Source organism: Apteryx rowi, unplaced genomic scaffold (genome assembly GCF_003343035.1).
Source record: "Apteryx rowi isolate R43461 unplaced genomic scaffold, aptRow1 scaffold_159, whole genome shotgun sequence".
Lineage (NCBI taxonomy): Eukaryota > Metazoa > Chordata > Aves > Apterygiformes > Apterygidae > Apteryx > Apteryx rowi.
Window position 1 is genome coordinate 559523 of NW_020447852.1, and position 18680 is coordinate 578202.

At 40.7% G+C, this 18680-nt stretch overlaps 1 long non-coding RNA gene across 1 annotated transcript; it reads left to right on the forward strand.

Moving 5' to 3' along the window:
- The first annotated feature begins 839 nt into the window (after positions 1 to 839).
- LOC112962948 lies at positions 840 to 18477 on the forward strand. Its single transcript, XR_003252466.1, has 3 exons — positions 840 to 1195; positions 12591 to 12795; positions 18314 to 18477. It is a non-coding gene; the product is annotated as an uncharacterized LOC112962948 (long non-coding RNA).
- The last annotated feature ends 203 nt before the right edge of the window (positions 18478 to 18680 follow it).

An 18680-nucleotide genomic window follows, 5' to 3' on the forward strand; every position in this document is an offset into this window, starting at 1 on the left:
GATTCTATTTTCTATTTATAGTTGAAATGAAACACTTGAGAAAAATTCTAAACCAAAGCAATTTCACAGAAATCTCATAAGTTTTTCCTTATGTGCATATCAGTTAAAAGACCCTCCTGTGCTATCTTTTTGCTCTGTGGGGGCTCCAACAATCAGCTTCTGAGATCAAAGTAGGATGCTCTCAAGGTTGTGAAACTTGTGTCCATGTAATCTAGCTAGTGTGCCTTTGGAGTGTGTTCCCTTTCAAACGTTAAGGGGAAAGAATACTTAATCACAAGACAGTGCAAATACATGCAGAATTTGATACAGTTTTGGGGACTCAAAACCCATTATCTCCATAACAGATGAGATTATTTAGTTACTTCTTTGACTTGTTGTACTTGTTTGTTTGAAGCTGTCAGTGATGTCTGTGATGTAGTTTACAGTTCTTTGATTATTTTTTTCCTTCTTTTAAGACTTTCCTTTCCACTTATGCACCTTATATAAGTAATCTGCTCCATTAGAGTCGAGACTAGCAGAAACTGAAAAAAGGATATGTGTTTGGAGACAACACTAGGTCTGCTTGGAAGCTAGAAATGCAGCTGTGTCTTTTCTCTGTCTACTTAGGAGAAACATGTCTGGATAACAGTGATGACTCTGACTCTGTCTGGAGATCTCCCAGGTAACACTGGCCCAAGCCTGACAGGATATGCTGCAACATGCTGAATGATGACTTAAGATGTGCAGATGTTGCAATGGCTTCCTCTTGCCTTGGGCACTCCAGGTCTTCATGTGATGCACAAGGGAAGTTTCTTGCCTCAGAACTAGGGACTTGAGCAAATCATCCAAGCAAGCAGCTGCCTAAGTTTAGTGATGAGTGAAGTACTCAAGGAGAGAGGCACTGACCCAAGGAGATCAGCATCCTCCATATGGGATTCCCATGGCAGAGCTTGCTTGAGAAAGGGTTTGTAGCTGTTTGTGTGGTGAGCAGGGTGTTTGTCCAGGAAGGTGTGCTGAGTTCGGATCTCTGGACCCCACATCCTGGAGAAACCTGGAGCAAAAGCAAGCTACAGCTTTCTTGCAGTTGTAGATGTGCTATTTTGTATGATGCTAGCTAGAGGTGTTATATTTTCCATGGCATCTGAGGCTTTTCCCTGCTACTGCTGTGCTTCCTAAAGTGTACTTTCTGCCCAGCTCTCCCTTCTTAACTCAAAAGGTAAGCTTTTGTGGCTTATTTCAGGCTTACATACATATAGCTATGTTTTTAAAGGTAACTATCACTTGGATACTAGAATAGCTGGCCCTGTAAATCTGAAAGTATGGGTGCTTCTTCAGTATGATGTATTCCTGCATCTATCTGACTGTGCTCTAAAACTGCAGTGGAAGTAGGAATGTCCTGGATTTAACTTCTCTTCAGCTTCCCTCTGTAATCTGAGCCCTCCATTGATCTGAGTGCAGTGATCTAGCTTAAAAACGCATATGTAGGTCATTAACTGCAAAAGAAACCATTGTAATATCAGTGTGCTGCTGTGTCAGAAAGGTCAAGATAGTTACTAAAATTTAATAGGGCTAGAAAGGCCACTGATCATATTTAGCAGCTATTTTACAAATAGTGAGCTAATAACTTGTGTCCAATCTGGCAAAATAGCTGTATCAACTGCCTGTTATTTGCCTACAGAGAATTCCACTGAAGTCAATGGGGTTTTGTATAATAGATAGGCAGAAGGATTATTTTAAGAAAATTGCTTTATGGAGGAAGGGTTATTTAAAAGCTACATTTAAAAATGCTGATGTTCTTTGTTTAAGTTATTAGGCCACCAAAACCCACATGTAATCCACTCTTGTTGTTTGTAGGCAGCACCTTAAAAATAGTGCTTTTTTTCTCCCTCCATCTCTCCTCAGTCATCATCTCCAGCTCTTTCCCTCTGTTCCCCTTAAATGCACCCATTCTGTGCACTCTCTTACCAAATTCTGTATGACCTTAGAAAGTGAACCTCCCTCTACTGCAAGTTTGGTCTGCTCATCCTTCCAGCTTTCTGCCACTACTACATTTAATCAGGTGGCTTCTTCCTCTGCAACTTGTCTGTCCTGTTTAACAAAACCKTTTCAATGAAAGCAGCAAGTGTTTTGCTTAACTGGTGTGCTGGCAGTGCTTGCTAAATGTATCTGGATGCTAATATGATATGCACTTGGGTTAGACAACCTTACCTTTCACCACACTGCTTTGTTATTTGCTTATTTGTTTAAAGTGCTCCACTGTTATATTTGCAAGGATGAAAAACAAACTAACTAGCATCCAGCTCTGAAACTGTGATGTTGGTGGGGGAGGGCTGCCCACTTGAAAGTAAGCAAGAGGTCTTACAAATATTTGGATTGATTAATTCACGAGTGTTTCTTTACAGAGCTCTTTTGTGATCTAAAACCATTCAATGACCAAGAGAGTATAGTGTCCATTTAGTTACTGTTTTGTATTTTGTATCAAACAAAAGCCACTGCCTCCTACAATAGTAACAGCTGAGTATTTTCACTGCTCATGCAGTTTCCTCTTCTAGCTGCTAGATCATCAGAAATTCTAATCAACTCTGATCTAACACAAAGTACTACGTAGCATTCATCATCTGTTTTAGCCTTTAATGCACCATGCAGGTTTTAATCAAAGGTATGCAACCATTAGCAAAAAAGAAAGACAAGAATTATGATGGTGTCCTAAGCAGAGCTCTTAAGCCAACATCACAGTCAGCAGAAGAGTTCACCTCACCCTGCCAAGTACAAATACAGGAGGGTAAGATGGGCACTTGTTTGAAATAATTGCACGAGAACACCACCGAGGTTTCAGGGCCGTGACTTCTTTTGTTTTGTTTTAGTACTAAGTGCTAAGATTTATTTGCTTGGCTTTCCTGAATATTGAAAACAAATGTTGGCTCTGTTGTCTTGGTCTGGGGGAACTGCTAGATCATCTTCTAGGTTGGGTGGATGCCCGTATCTTCCACCGTTGTTGGAAGGAGCCAAGTGACATCAGCCTGTGGTTGGCAAAACTAGCCCAGCACCTTCCCTGTGGCAGCAAGGTCTTTCAGTCTCTAACCTCTTCCTAAGTGAATTCCATTAGTCACCTCCCCTATTCTCCTTCCTAAGCACAGAATGAGTTAGGTCAGTGCTAGCTCATGGGCCATATTAGATCTGTGTGCTCTCCTTGCATCCAAGTGGCAAACTTGTCCTGTGTCTTCTGGGTTTGGCCTCTCCTCTGGCACCTCTTGCTTCCCTGCCTGTTTCATCAGAGACATCCATCCCCTGCAGGATGGCAAACAGCCCCCTCCTGCCTTTCCCTGACTTGCTGCTCAGAGCACCAGGGTTTTCATTTGACTATAAGGATACACATTCAATACCTGATAAAGAAGTTAGTTCCTCCTTCCGCCTCCACTCCCGCCCCAGCCCAGTAAATCAAAGTCAAGCAGCTGCAAGCTGCTAGGTGAAGGCATACAACATGCCATGGCTGGGCTGAGACTTGTTCTTCTCATACCGTCCTAGGTCTTCCCTTCCGTATGTCCTTGTCGGTTGCAGCAGGTAACTGTGCTAGTCTCTGGTTAGGGTGGCCTCTGTTTCCCCTGCTTTAGATGACCTGTTATTGTAATTTTCGTGGTTTTAAAATGTAAATATTTGACAGGATTGAATTCACCTCTCAGCCGAACACATTCTAAGATTTCTTCTTGAAAGGGTGTTAAAATATTCAGCTGCTGCTGGTTATCAGAAAATCACTGTGTTTTTGAATAAAACTCCCAGGTCATAGTTTGAACATATTCATGGAACATCCATTCCTCTCCTTCCCTCTTTCTCTCTGGAGGCTAGCGGAGCATGGCACCAGACTTCGAATCCAGTTTGGCATGGGGGAGAGAGACACTGGTCTGTGCTGCAGGATTGCTTCATTTCTGCTCAGCTGAAGGAAGGGTGGAGGTAGTTTTTTTTTCCAGAAGTAGTGGATGCAGTAGTGTGATATCTTTCCTGCCACATGAACTCATGAGTGTGTGCCTGTCTGGGAGGGGCTGGCAAGAGGGCAAAGGAGCTCACACTCCCTTGAGCGTCCTGGGAAAATCTACCCTTCCCTGGGGCAGGGGTTTGGCTGCCAGTAAGATAACCGTGGTTGTTTGCTCAGCCTTCCCCCTTGCCCTCTCCTTCCCTCTCCCCTTCTGTTCTGTTCAGGTGTTGGGCAGAGCTGTTTCAGGTCCTGGCTTAAAAATAAGCAGATGTGACTTGCACCAGCTTGTAGCATTTCCCTGAAGCCACGAGAGCAACAGGGAATGAAGCCGTGTATGACTCTCTGGCTGTGCCTCACACAGCTGGTACAGGCAAGGTGGGGAGCTGACAGTAACCCAAGGAGCCTGTTGTGAGAGAGGAATCACTATTTAAATGATTGGTCTGAAGGCCTTTCTGCTTGCAAAGCAATGCAAAAGGCGTGTGGGTGGATTTCCTCCTTAGATTTGCTAACACAAAACATGAACTTGGTTACATTGATTTGGAGGCATGTGTCAGAATTTCCCCATGTCATGGCARATACAGGGGGCAATGCTATGGGCTCCATTTCCCCTTATAAATCATTTCCATTAGTACTAGTGAGAGCTGGCCCTAGCAATTAAAATTGGTCTCTCTAATGTGTTGTTTGGGGGCTGTGGCCTGATTTAGCTCATGCGCTTTGTTCAGTGCATAACCTCAAGTGGGGGACAGTGTTCAGTTGGACTGCCTGCGTACTTGCCTACCTCCGGCTCCAGTGTTCAGCCTCCTGCCCCACTGAGGTCCCAGGCATTCCTAGCCTTTCTCACTGTGCTTCTTGCTCTTGTAGCAGGAACCCTATGCAAATTGCTCTCTTTTATTTTGACATGGCCTTTAATGTGCAACATGTGGGTCTTTTAACAACCACCTCTGGCAAAAGCTTAATTTGGTTGGGGGATGGGGAGAAAGGATGGCTTAAATTTATCTGTGCTTCCTGTGTCTGGCATGTGCCCAGCTGTGCGTGGAAGTCAGAAGTTTTCCACAGCACCTAGGGCCAAACAGTGGGATTATATTTTCAATTTCCTCTTTAACAAGGCTAAAAAGTAAACAAACTCCTGTTGTTTTAACCCAGGTAGGTCATTTGCTTTACCTCATTTGTAGGTATGGGTTCATCATTGCAGTGTATTGTTTTGGGTTCCAGAGGCAGATAATCAGCAGTACAGTGTTGCAAAGATTTAGTTCCAGGTCACAGCCAAGTAATGAAAAAACAGCAGTCACTGAGGATTTGATTTACACTGCAATGATTATGTGATAGCCCCTTTTGTGAGAAGGAAAGTCTCCCTCTGGAGACCACATTCTAACCAGTAGCAAACATTCAAGCTCCCTGGTGCTTCAGATGTCAATTATACCAAAGCCTCTTATTGTATAATGCGGGTCTGTTATAATAATACTGTCTGGAACAGCAATAATAATGTGAATGAATTTCCAAACAGTGGAGGTGGGAGAGGGAGATTGATCAATACAGCACTAATGATGGCYTTGTCTTTCACTGAAATAATTGCGATAGGGTTTATAGCACTTCCTTCCTACACCACGCTGTGCGGCAGTGTTGGTTTTACTACTTGCTGTTATTGCTTTTGTATAAAAAGGTGTTAAAAAGAAACGTCTGTCAAGTTTTAAGGCTGTGAGTCTTTTTTAATGCAGTGGGGTTGTTCTAGTCCTGATGGTCTGAGGGATATGAGAGATGCAAGGTTTGCAGGGAGAAGTAAAATCATTTATTGGACCCACTGACACAGCTGGGAAAAATGATACAAGCTTTTGGGCTCAGAAACCAGTAGACAGGTCCCTGTTTTTTTGTGAATTTCTCATTCTTAGTCACAAAAATGCCATTTAAATTTCAGATTTTTCCAAGTGGACTCATCCAACTTGCTTGGGCATACAAAGGTTACTTGTCTGAGAGAGATTGTGAGCACCTGAACACATAAGGGTTCAAAGGAAAAGCACTCTTGCACGCAAAGTATGTTTTCCATTTGTGTCCCTCTTTCTTGTCTAACAATGTGGGGTTCTTTGTTGTTGTTGYTGTTATTCCACCAAGCATGTACACTGAGACCTGTTGGAAGAAGTATTCATTGAATCTTTACTTCTGTGTCAAAAAAAAAAAAAAGATTTTTTTAAGAGAGTCAAATTTGTGCATCAACATTTGTATTCATGCAATGGGAAGCTGTATCCTCATAAAGTGTTCCTGGATGTTGGTGGAGAAAGGGAAAATCCCGTTAAGTAGGGAGATAACAGAATATTGGAAGTTATTTGTTTTTCCTATAATAAGTCCTAAAATTTTCTGCAATATCTTAGAGTTACTTTATTTCTCAGTATGCTGGAATGATGGATTCCATACATTTTGTTTTGTGAAGTGAGAGAAATTGAAAGAAATCATAGCCTGAGTCTAATGATAAAAATCCCCTCTGTTGAAGCTCTTCATTACAGTACTTTTCAGAACAGAAAAGATGAACTGCTTTTGCAGTGGCACAAGTCCAATCTCAAACTAGAATCAATCGCTTTGCCAACGCTGAACACAAAGGATGTTCATTGTTTGCAAACTGAATTTTTCTTAGTGCGTGCAAAACTGATGATCAGATTTTTTTTTCTTTAGAGAAAACCCCTGCAGTGAGAAAACTGCAGCCGATTCTGTGCTTCCCATCCTAGTTTGCAGGAAGGCTTCTTGCTTCACAGTGTGATTTCATCATAATAGCTGCATGACAACAGCATGCCAATGTTTTGAAAAAGCAATGGCCAATGTTATAATGCAGTTACTTATGTCAGGTACTCATTGGGTATTTTTTTTTCGCATGAGAAAAATAAATTTGTCTTTGTGATCTTATTCTTTTGAGGCTCACTTTGTTATATGTAACATACCTGTATCTATGTCTGTCTGTTTATGTATACATAAAAGTTCAGGTGGGAGTAGAGGGACCTTCCCAGGGCTGTCCCCTCCTGTCACAAGCAGCTGCATTGTGTCACTCTTAGTATCAACTGATGAAGTTTCATGTTAAAAATGAGGAAAGGATTTTTCCCTTGTACTTTCATGGGAAATCTGCCTCAGAATCAAATTTTTTCTAATGTTTGTGACCTTTTTTTCTAATATCTAAACATACTCCTTGCCAGCTCCTGCTTGTTCCTGTGCCAACACTGTCTTTACATTCTTCTTTCCTCACCTCTTATACTTCCTCCTCAGTATATTTGCAGAGAGCAATCATGTCCCTTTCCATGTTGTCTTTTGATGCTGAGCCAGCATCCAGCAATACAAGATCATTATGGGATGGCAAAAACTCATCCAGACATTCATGTTTAATCCCTGGGACTAGAGTAGATACGGCCTCTACCTGCAGTCATCTTGACTGTGACTGTAGTATTTTGTATCTCGAGGATTAGAGTCTAAGAGGAGGCCAGTGATGCTAACTTTGCAAAGTTGTATTTGTTTACTGGCAGTACTCCCATGCAGAGCATTGCATAGGATTCCCAAATACTGAAAGTTCCTCCATGCCACACCACAGGCTGTACATGCTCTATGGAAATTAATCCAGCTTGCTGACAGGAGACTGAAAGTAATCTAAATGCCACATTAGCTATATATGTATTAAAGCTGAATCAATTGTTTATTTGAATCTTGCCTGTATGTCTCTTTATGCAACACCTCCCAGTTAGCTGCAGTTTCCTCAAAAGTCTTTGCAGTTGAGTGACGTGTTGTAAATTACTCTGTGGTTTGTGGAGGTGTTCAATATTGGAAATTCAAGCCGTGCTGCCTGTTTATTATGGGTCACGTGGCAGTTTTTATTCCCTGCTTGAATGAGCATAGCGGGTTGAAATTTTCTATTGAATCCTCACAGGAAGTTATGTGAAAACTTGCTTTCTGTAGAATATGTAGGGTTAAAAATTTGCTTGTGCTTGCACATTTGCACTGGTTAACACAATCACAGAAATGCCAGAGGAAAACATAACAGAGAGCTGTGTCTGTGGTAGCACTGATTTTGTTTTAGAGTCCTGCAGAAACTTGTTTGCAGTATTCTTAAGCTCTCGTGTCAATATATTAGCATAAAAACTCACTAATTTGCCATTTGCTGATATGTATCTCAAGTTAACACATATCTCTTCTGAAAATCTTTGCTAAATATTTAACAAAGTGCTATGATGAGAATTTCTTTCATATATGTTATATATTCTTATATATTTTCCAAAATATAGTATTACAGGATGTTCACTGGTTCTCTTGTAAGAGTTGTCTATTGCTATATGGTATCAGTTTTATGACATTTATCAAGTAAAAGAAATGGCGTACATTTTGTGAAGCATTCTGCTTTACTTCTATTTGTAGATTTTTTTTTTTCTGCTTGTTCACTAATTGGCAGCACTGAGTAATTTGTAATCTGTCTTCCCACTGAACCGGTGAGTGTTCTGTGTGCGTATGCATATGTTTATAAAGTCTTAGGATTAGTCTACATGGTAACTAGAACCAAAGGAAATAACTGCATTCTAATTCATAATATTTTGATTAAGGTCTGTGTGCAGACCATGGTTTTGATGTAATTCAAGCTGATAAAAGAAATCACATTAAGCTATACCGAAATGGCTCTAAAATCTGTCTCACACACTAACTACTGCTGAAACGCTAAGGGTGTGATTTACAACTGATTTAATTGGATTGGTTCCATTTACCATCTAAACAAGCCCTTAAATGTTGAAGTGTTTACCACCTGTTGTGACTCTTACCTTACAGAGATCTTTGTTCTCAGGCAGAAGGGTGTGCACTATAATGAGAGAGGAAAAGGAGCACTATAAACATGCATCTTTGCTTATGCATGCTATAAAGTTCTGCCCTGGAAAAATGTGATTTTTTTTTTAATTACAATAAATTGCTTGAGTACATTGGTGGTGATTTCTGTCATTCTTCTGACAACTATTGCTTTCCTTTTCATCAGCTGGAATAGTTAATGTGGAAAAAGTTTTCTTCATTGTAGTTATTCTACCATATCATGCTAGCTCCTCTTATGCTGCTGCTGTACAAGTTTAGGTCTTCTAACAATTTCTGAGCAGCTCTGATAAACAATACTGAAAAATATGAAAGGACTTCTAAAATTTATCTTGGACATTGTTTTTGGAACTGAGGCTTTGCCATAGTTAATGAGAAAGATATATTTAAGACAGTGTGGTCTATATTGGATAAACCCTGTGAGATATTCTGATGTAACCTGGGTGGACTGTTGATGTGGTCAGCCTGCTCCCCTTGCAGACTTCTCTGCATATGTAATGGGCTGAGTTGTCTTTCACGCATTTTCTGCAACAGCTCTATTATGTCCTCCCTTGGGGAAGGAACGGTAACTGCAGGTTGAAAAGAAAGGCTGCAGTGGGATCCTTTTTGAGGATCAAGCACTGTTAAGAAGAGATGGGATCCACCTGACTAAGTGAGGCAAAAGCATCTTTGCCAGCAGGCTGGCTAAGCTGGCGAGGAGAGCTTTAAACTAGCAATGATGGGTCAGGAAGATGACAATCCACAATCAAGTGAGGAAGTGGTGGTCTGGGGTGGTGAGCAAAGGGTGCAGGGTGAGGTGGACAAGAGAGACCTTTTGAAACCAAAGAAACAGGGCTGAAGAGGGCCCACCCCAAGCATATGTACATAAATAAGGAAGTGCCCAGAGAATGGCATGACGGGGGAAGCTCTTGTACCATTTGTTTTGGAAATTGGCACAACCAGGTGCCTCTCTGAAGTGCCTGTGTGCCAACACACACAGCATGGGAAACAAACTGGAGGAATTAGAAGCCTGCATGCACTTTCAGGGCTATGTTCTATTAGGATCACACAGATGTGGTRGGATAGCTCACATGACTGGAGCACTACAATGGCTGGATACAGGCTCTTTGGGAAGGACAGGTTGGAACAGCAAGGAGGGTGAAGTTGCCCTTTATATGAGAGAGTAGTGGGAATACATGGAGCTCTGCCTAGGGATGGATGATGAGCCAGTTGAGAGCTTATGGGTGCGGATTAGAAGGTAGATCAACATGGATGACATGGTGCTGGGTGTCTTCCTGATCAGGAAGAAGAAGTAGATGAGGCCTTTGTCAGACAACTGGAAGAAAACAGAAAAGGCTGAGGTACTTAATGCCTTCTTCAACTTGGTCTTTGCTGGTAAGATTTGCCTTCAGGTCTGAGGTACCAAAAACAGTGGGAAACTCTGGAGCAAGGAAGACACCCTCGGTGGTGGACGATCAGATCGGGGAACATTTAAACAAACTGGACATACAGAATTCCATGGGCCCTGATGGGGTGCACCCACATGTGCGGCTGACATCATCGCGAGGCCACTCTTAGTGATTCTGCGAATAGGTACTTTCTGCATCATTCTCTACTTATGATGAATTTGCTTGTGGATCCTACCAGTTTTGCTTCCAGAAGGAAATAAGGAGAGTCTGTATTTGCCCATGTAGGAAAAAAAAATTCCTCCTTTTCTTAGGAAAGGCTTGTAGCTTCTTCCTCTGCTTTGGCTCACCTAATTTCCACGTAGTTCAGCTGAGATTTTAGCATTCTGAAGTAGAAGGGAGGATGGTTTTTAAATATTTGATTAAGATGGAATGTCGCAAGCACRTATCTTAGCCTCTGCAGGGTCCTAAATGTATTGCAATGGATTTTTTGGCAGGGAGAACCCAGAATGAGAGAGACAAACGAAAACAGTAAGGCTGAAGTCTAAAATAAGATAGGATTCACTTGTTTCACTTTGTATTACCAAATGTTACTTTTCTGAATGCCTTTCTAATAAATATATTTCTTTCTAATATTTCTTTCTAATACGCAAATGCATTTCTCATTTAAAAAAATGGAGAGAGAGAGGAGGGAAGCATGTTTTGACTTCTGTGGGAAATGGATTTTGATTTGAGTTTTCCTGGAGTGCCAGCTTTTATTCTCTGCTATATCAGTGTACATTTACTAAAACTAAACTGAAGCCAAAAAGTCACTCTGGTTTAAACTGAGATAGCTCAGGTCACAACAAGCCTAACAGAGTGGAGAAGTATATATTAAACAAACAAAACAAAACGAAAAACAAGAATTCACCCTCCTTTCCTCCAAAGCATGTTACCCCTATTTCTACCAGCAACTTCCCTCCTCTTTGACCCCCAAGTAACCCATGACTTTGTCATTTCTTGTCCTTTTCTATGATCTACCCTGCTTTGCATGTTCTCTCTCTTCAGTGGCATAACTTAAATATTACTATGCCACTAGGCTCACAATTTCCTGCTGTCCCAGCAATCACAATTAGAACACCTCACATCAGAGTTTGATTCAGTCAGAAGGCCCTATTGGGACATGAGCTCAGTGGCAAAAGCAATAATCTAGGTTTCAATAGGATTTGCTCTCAACCTTATTGCTTCCCTGACATACTGAGAATCAGATGCCTTTAGGCACCAAATTCTGGTACCTTATTCATTCAGATTTCCACTTCTTTCTTTGCTCCATCCATTTTCCTCACTGTTTAGTCCCAGGTTGCCTGTGATGCCTAGGATATTATAATTTAATAGACACTTTCTTAATGATTTCCCAAAGTTCATTGGAATTATGGACCTCTATACATACAAAAGTACTGGGATCATTAGCATTCAGCTTTCAGCTTCCTCCTCATTTCATCCAGCCCCGTGATGTAAAATTTGAATATATTATTTGGGTGGAGATCTCTGTTGCTCAGATGCTGTCATCAGTGAACATCTGAAGTTGCTTCATATATTGGTTTTCACAGCATTCTCTAATGGCTTCCAACATCTCTGCTTTCAAGCTTTAGAGAGCTCAGAATGCTGGATTGAATCATCAAGTGGGTGTCTAAGACTCGCATGTTTTTGACTTTCATACACTCCCTCTCATTAAGGCCATTGTTTGCCTTCTTTCTATACTCAGAAATATTCTGATTCATCTATGAGATGAAGAGTAACCTTACAGCAATCCTATCTAGCCACCTGGATACATTCTCTGTTCTCCCAGTCTAGTCCTCTGCCTGTGTATAGCATTTATTCTTATTTATAATTTACATTTGCATTTTATTGTACTATATTGTTAATATTTGGTACCCTTTTTAAGATTACTTTTTTTTTTTTTTCCTGAACAGGCCCTAAGAATTTCAAAAAGTCAGGCACTGAATTTAGTTTTTGCCTGCAAGTAAGCATCTGATTCTTTGCTTAGTCAGGTACCCCACCTATACCTGGAGCCTGCCAAACCATTAGTTGTATCAATCATCAGTTTCACTGCTTCTTGCTGGTCCAGGAACCACAAAAAACAACCCAGTCAGACTTGTAAATAGATTACTAATTCAGCTAAAAGACAACATGCCCACGTCCTCACCATTTTCAGAACACCTAAGTTTTGTGTTTGTGTTTTTTTTTWAAAAAAACAAAAAAACTAAAAACTAAACTTTCAGAAACCAAGACCACATTATGTTTATGAAAGTGCATGCATACTGTCAGGTTTAGGTATTGTCCACAGTGTCCAGACTGGTATGTTCTTTCTGTAAGAGAATGTAATCATATTTTCATATGTTTAGAAGTTTTAGTAATATTAGATAGGATCTTGTCGTTGACAGTATTGTCTCTATTTGTAGAGTGATCCCAGCCAACACCAGAATTCATGGAAGGTTCTCGGTGTGGATCGGCRCCCAGCCCCATACAACAAGAGCCCGTCATCACAAGCTCTCTTTGCACAAATTCTCTACAGTCATCTGGAAATGAGTATGAAAACTTTCCAGGGATTTTAATTTAGTAGCTCAGTTTCTTATTCAGAGCCAAAAAGCTCCTCTACCTGGCAAGGTAATAATGCATTAGCCTTTGAAATGCTTTTCACTTCTTGTACGCTTTGGCAAAGAAGAGGCAGGAAAAGGTATTTTTCTGATGTTTCTAGAAACCTTGAGGTGTTTCTGGAAGCACCTAGGACTTCTGCTTTTGAAAGTTATGGTGTGGGGCCACTCCTGTTTACTGAACCTGTGATAAATCTGTATCTCTTCTTGTTTGAATTAAGTTTTGCTACAATGCATCATGCAGTCAGAAGTCATGAACAGTCATGTAATCTCAGAGACTCAGATGTAGCATGCAGATATTATAGCACTGGAAGCAAACCCTAAGAGCAAACATCTTCAATATAAACCTCACTGGGCTTTGGWTCAGGCAATTGGGTTGTGCACACCAACCACATTATAGCAGATTAATTCACTTTTTTCTTTAGAATGGAAGGTGCAGTGAATAGAATTGAAATCAGACACTCCTGTAAATCTCAATAGGACTGAATGACTGCATCTGTGGCAGAAGACTACAATTACCGCATGGGATATGTAGTTAGGCAAACTTGTTCTTTCCCCAGGCTTCATTCTGGGATCCCTCTTGGCTTTTAGTTTCTCCTCTACAGGCAGCTTGTAAACATTTCAGCAGAGATTATGTTGCAGCAAATCTCTTGCAAATTAAGCCTGACTTGTCTAAGTTAAATGCATTTTCCAATACTGTTTTAGATTTAGGACAATTAATTGCAGTAATGATATAATCAAGGGCATTATATGCAGAATGGGAACACTAGAGCAAGGAAGAACACACTTTTGGAAATACTGGAGGAAACTGTTGCCTGAAGTAAGTGGTCAGAGCTCTCCTGGACTGGGATCTGTCCTGAGCAGTGTACTGGTATTTCCCTAAACCTTTATTAAATCAACACATTTTCAAATTTTGGAAGGAATTGAATGTTCAACTGTCATCTTTGTAGCCACTAGATTGCAACTGACTGTCCTCTGAAAAAAGCATATTGTATCCCTCTAAAAACTTCTCCCTTGCTCGGAACACTTGTAATTCTATTGTTGTTAAAGCCATTTAGTCACTTTTGCAAAATCAACCTGGAACAATGAATGAGTTCTGTAAATAGAAAGACGATTTAGTGAGAACTGATCTGTAGAGAATGCTTTTATAAGAAGTATTATTTGTCTCCTGCCTTTTGTCCTCTGCTTAAAAAAAAAAAACTTATTTAGAATTTATTTCAAAAGCTGAATTGAAATAAGATAACAAAAACAACCAGTGCTGTCCAGTATGTTTCTGTTTGCTTGTCTCATAATTACAGCATCATTACCTGGATTTTAGTAAATGTCTGCCCTGTGCTGAAAGTATCTTAAATTCACAGACAACACATAAAACTAATAACTAATAAACTAATACAGGGAAACTTGCATTATCTAAGATGTTCTATACCTTGTGTTTTAAATATCAGCTTAAAGGGAACAAGTAGAATACTGCCCTAAGTGTTTGCCTCTTCAGATGTCGATATGGTTGCTGATGAATCTTTTGTTGACATCTTCCCTAAAAGCTGTTGCTACACTGCTAAGTCACACAGAAACAAGTGTGCATGTGGTCCTTACACGAGAGCCAAAGAAAAGTCTCTCTTTTTCTTTGCTGCAGGGTATCTTCTGCTAAACCAGTATGATTATTGCTCTGGGTTGATGGTGTTGAGAAACTCTCAAAAATTATTCCCAAGGCTTCACCTTTCCCGTTTGTTCTTTCTACTTCTGAATTCAACCAAGCAACTCATGCCTCTCTCTGTACAGAGAGCTTATGATTGAAAAGCATCTGAGGCTGGAATTTGGCACATTAGACTTCCATCCACTTGCATATGGACTAGAGCAATGCACTGSCTTTAATACAAGACAGTTTTCGGACTTTCAAGGGAATACAACACAAACCCAAATTGCTTGTTGAACCCATTGAAACTGTGGGCAGTATATAAGGCCGTATGTATTCTTACCACTGCTCTTAGCAGGGGTGGTTGTGGCCAGGTAAAGAAATACTTACTCCTCCTTCAGGAACCACTTTAAATGGTTTCTCTTTGGAGGCTGCCAACTGCATACTCAGTCTTGCACTCCACATGCATCTAAATGCTGTGACTTGTGCCAAGAGACGTAAACTGGCCCGCTTGTTTTAATGTGTTTCTGATGATTTTGATGGAAGGTCTAAATGTGTAAAGAACACAAGATCCTGCCCACTGAGAGCTAAAGGGATAAAATTTCACACTCCAGGGAATCAGAAAGAATCAGTAAGAATAAATCCTTGAAATTAGAAAGAAATCAAGGAGGAAAAATTGTAATTAAACTGAGAGCCATCTATCAGAGCAGACCTTCCTATCTCGCCATACAGTGAAGCATTCTGGTTCCCCGTACACTGTAATAGGAGAGCTGAGCAGTGCTTCCTAGTTTGCCTCATCAGATTGCTGTGCTTTTGGCTTCCAATCTGATTGTTAATTATTCTTTTTTATTACATGTTTTTATATTAGCCACTTAACTCTTCTTTGTAATTAGACATAGTGATTATAGTATCTGTTTATATTACACTTGAGTGTTCCTTTAATGCAGACATCAAATAAAACAAAACACACAAAGCACAAAAAAAGGGATCGCAACAGTAATGCTTGGGTCCGAAGGAGTGAAGAAGCGGGAAAAAGTGTGTTGCAGTTATTGCTTTTGGCTCCAGCAACCCAATTCATTTCTTTGTTCTTCTCCGAATTATGTTTATTCATTTATTATAATTCACTGAATGAATTAAGTATAAAATCAATCCAGATTTTTAAAGACAGGCATTATGTGTTGTGTCTAAATGCAACTCTTTGTTGTTGTTGTTGTTCAATTGCTGGGAAACATTTTTCTTCTTCTTAGTGTAAATGTTTTCTTGAGGAAAGGGTTATGTGGGATGGGGAGAGAATACTCAGGAAGGAAGAAGATGAAATAGAGTATCTAATAGCACAGTGCAGATTCATGCTGTTCCTTCATGGCAATGTCCATATAGTGATCAGCAGTCTAACATCCTCCCTTTATCTAAGGAGCAACTATCGTATTTCAGGAGTACTGTTCCACATGGCCCCATGTGAAAATTCCGGTTTCAGAACAGAATTACCTTCCCCATGATAAGAATGTTTGTTTGAGGAGTTATTCTGGAAAAAGGCCATTTGCTGGGAGAAAAAAGAAAAGAAAAAAGAAGCATGATTCAGAGAATAAAGCTCTGATTGCTGCCCTCTTAGGAGGCTGAATGAGGAAGTGAGGGTCCAGGGAGCTGTCCCTGGAATGGGAAACTCACTGTAATGTCACTCAGAGGCTTGTTGCATGAAATATGCCAGTCAGCTGGATCTCAGTGAATTAAGTCAGCCTCCTTCACCAACCTTGGCTCTAAGTGGTTCCTGAACAGTGCACAGGTAATGAGGGAGGAGATTCCTCCCTGGTACAAGCATCAGTGATTGATGAGTGCAGTGGGGTGTGATCCAGTTGGGCTGCCATAGTGCAGTGGCGTAGAATTGCACTGAGGAGGAAACCGGTGAGATGTTTTAAGGGGGGACATCAGCAGGTGTCTCCTGAACCCAAGATAGTTCACACAAAGGTGGCATTACAGCAGTTCAGTACGTAATTCTTGAGTGCCTCAACAGGGAGGGTAGTGGAAAGATGACACCTCATCAGTCAGAGCCCTGCTTAGTCACGTCTCCTACAAAATCCCTGATGCCATTCAGCATAGGCTCCCATGTACCATTGGATTTCATTCCAACAAACACTGCATTTTGAGTAAAATCTTTTTATTTTTCATGATTTTAAAAACTGCTTTGATTCTCACAGTTGCTTATACCAGCATAAATCAGGAGTAACTTCAGAAGGGACTGCATTCCAGAGGAAGGACAGCAAATGAAAAAAATCCTCCACTTCATAAAAGACCTGGGTGGAAGAGGATGGCCATCCTTTCTAAGAACTGTGTTTGAAAAGTGCACAGAAGATAAGATGTGTTTAACTGTGTTAAAACAAGCCATTTTCATCTCACACATACACCCAGCAATTCTACTTTTTAATTCCTAGGCAATCACACTGCTGGAATCTTATTCAGCAATTGAGTAAAATATATATTTGTCTTGCAATTATGTAAATAAGGTAAGTGGTTAAGATTTAGACCTGGAATAATAATGTTAACATCATCATCCCTTCAATAAACAATAGACTTTGGATGTAATGTTAGTTTTGCTGTACGTATTTTGCGCCACAGAAAAACATAGGCTGACACAGAGATGATGTGCAATTCTTATTGTATTTAAAACAATATTTAGTCAGGGTAACTCCTACTGCCATTTATGCATGTTTGAAAGAAAGCTCTGTTTCATCAATGGGAATGTGTCAGAATTTTATGATAAAGCATGCTGTGTAATATATTTAAACATAGTCCAAATTAATTAAAGTGTAGTGGACGTGAAAGATACATACTCAATGTGACATTTCAAATAGGGAGAAAATATGATAATGAGCTATTTCCATGTGTTGCCATCCTTCTGGTTAAATAATACTTCTGTTTTCAATGAAGCCACTAAGCAATAACATTCATTTTTGGAATTCCACAGTGGTTAGAGCTGATTGTATACAGGCTGTAATCATTATTCTAATTCTGCCCAGGAAACCCTCTCTCCCCACCATGGAGAAATTTGGAATAAAAAGTCTCGTTCCAGGAAAAAGAATTTCCAAATAATCCTGGGCACCAGATCAAAATATGAACTCCAAATCCGTTTCTTTTTCTTAATAAGAATCAGCACTTTGAAAAATACTGCTTTGCAAGGAAATAATTGTGTTAGTCAGTCTCTTGGCACTGGTGTGGGCTGGAGCCTTCTCTTAAAATGAAGCCCAGCCTCTCCCTACAGTGCATCCAAATCCCCCAAAGATGCAAACAGCCCCAAGACGCTTCTTTAGTGGGGCCTTTTGTTCACTGCCAGAATCCCCACAGCTCGGGTGTTGCAAACAGCTGTGTTCCCGCAGGCTGAGATACAGAATATAGGACAACAAGGCAGAAAGGGTCCTGGAGAGGTAGCCTGTCTGCACTGATGCTCCAGGCCTCTGCAGGTAAGACATCATCTTGTGCAGTGGAGAGTAGAGATCAAGCAAGTAGCTAAAATAAGATGTGTCTATTTCTACCCTGTCCTTTGCTCACAACTGATCTAATCACACAGAAATCAAATTTAGTTCARTCTTAAATGCGGGGCCTTTGGGTAACCATACAGCCCAAAGGCTTGGTGATATGTGACTAGATGTTTGCCACTTGCTGGGTCTGTTCTTCAGATTCTAGTGCTTATGTTCAGGACAACTTCAGTGTTCAGGTCACTCATCTCGTTCTGACAAATACCAGCAAGATGTCTCCTCAAAATCCTGTATGACTGCTTTGATCTCTCAAGACTGGAGAGATCCTGGGTTTATTCCAGGGAGTAAACCTACATGCTTTTTGCGAGGGTCATCTTAAGAACCAAGCCTGTTCCTGTTTATTAAGCATCCAATTATCTGATTTTCAACAGTGAGATGGCTGCCCATCACTGCTGGAGAAGGAAGGGGGGTGCCTGTTGTTGGATACCAAAGGACACGGTGCAATAACGTACAGGAATAGAGACAAGCGTTGACTAGCACTGAGGCCTTAAACCCTCAAGGAACCCTCCAAGCTGGCCAACATCGTCGACTTCAGTAGGAGGTAGGTGCTGAAGCACTTTTCACATGCTCGTGCCATAAGCACTAGCTTCTTATGTTGTTCTAACTTGCTCATTTGAGCCCTCCATCCCATCACCAACAGGACTGTTCCTTTAACACCTGCCCTTCACTGTCAAAACTGTTAACAGACTAATAATCAGTATCTGTTTTAACTAGTGTAGTAGGACCTGCACTTGATTG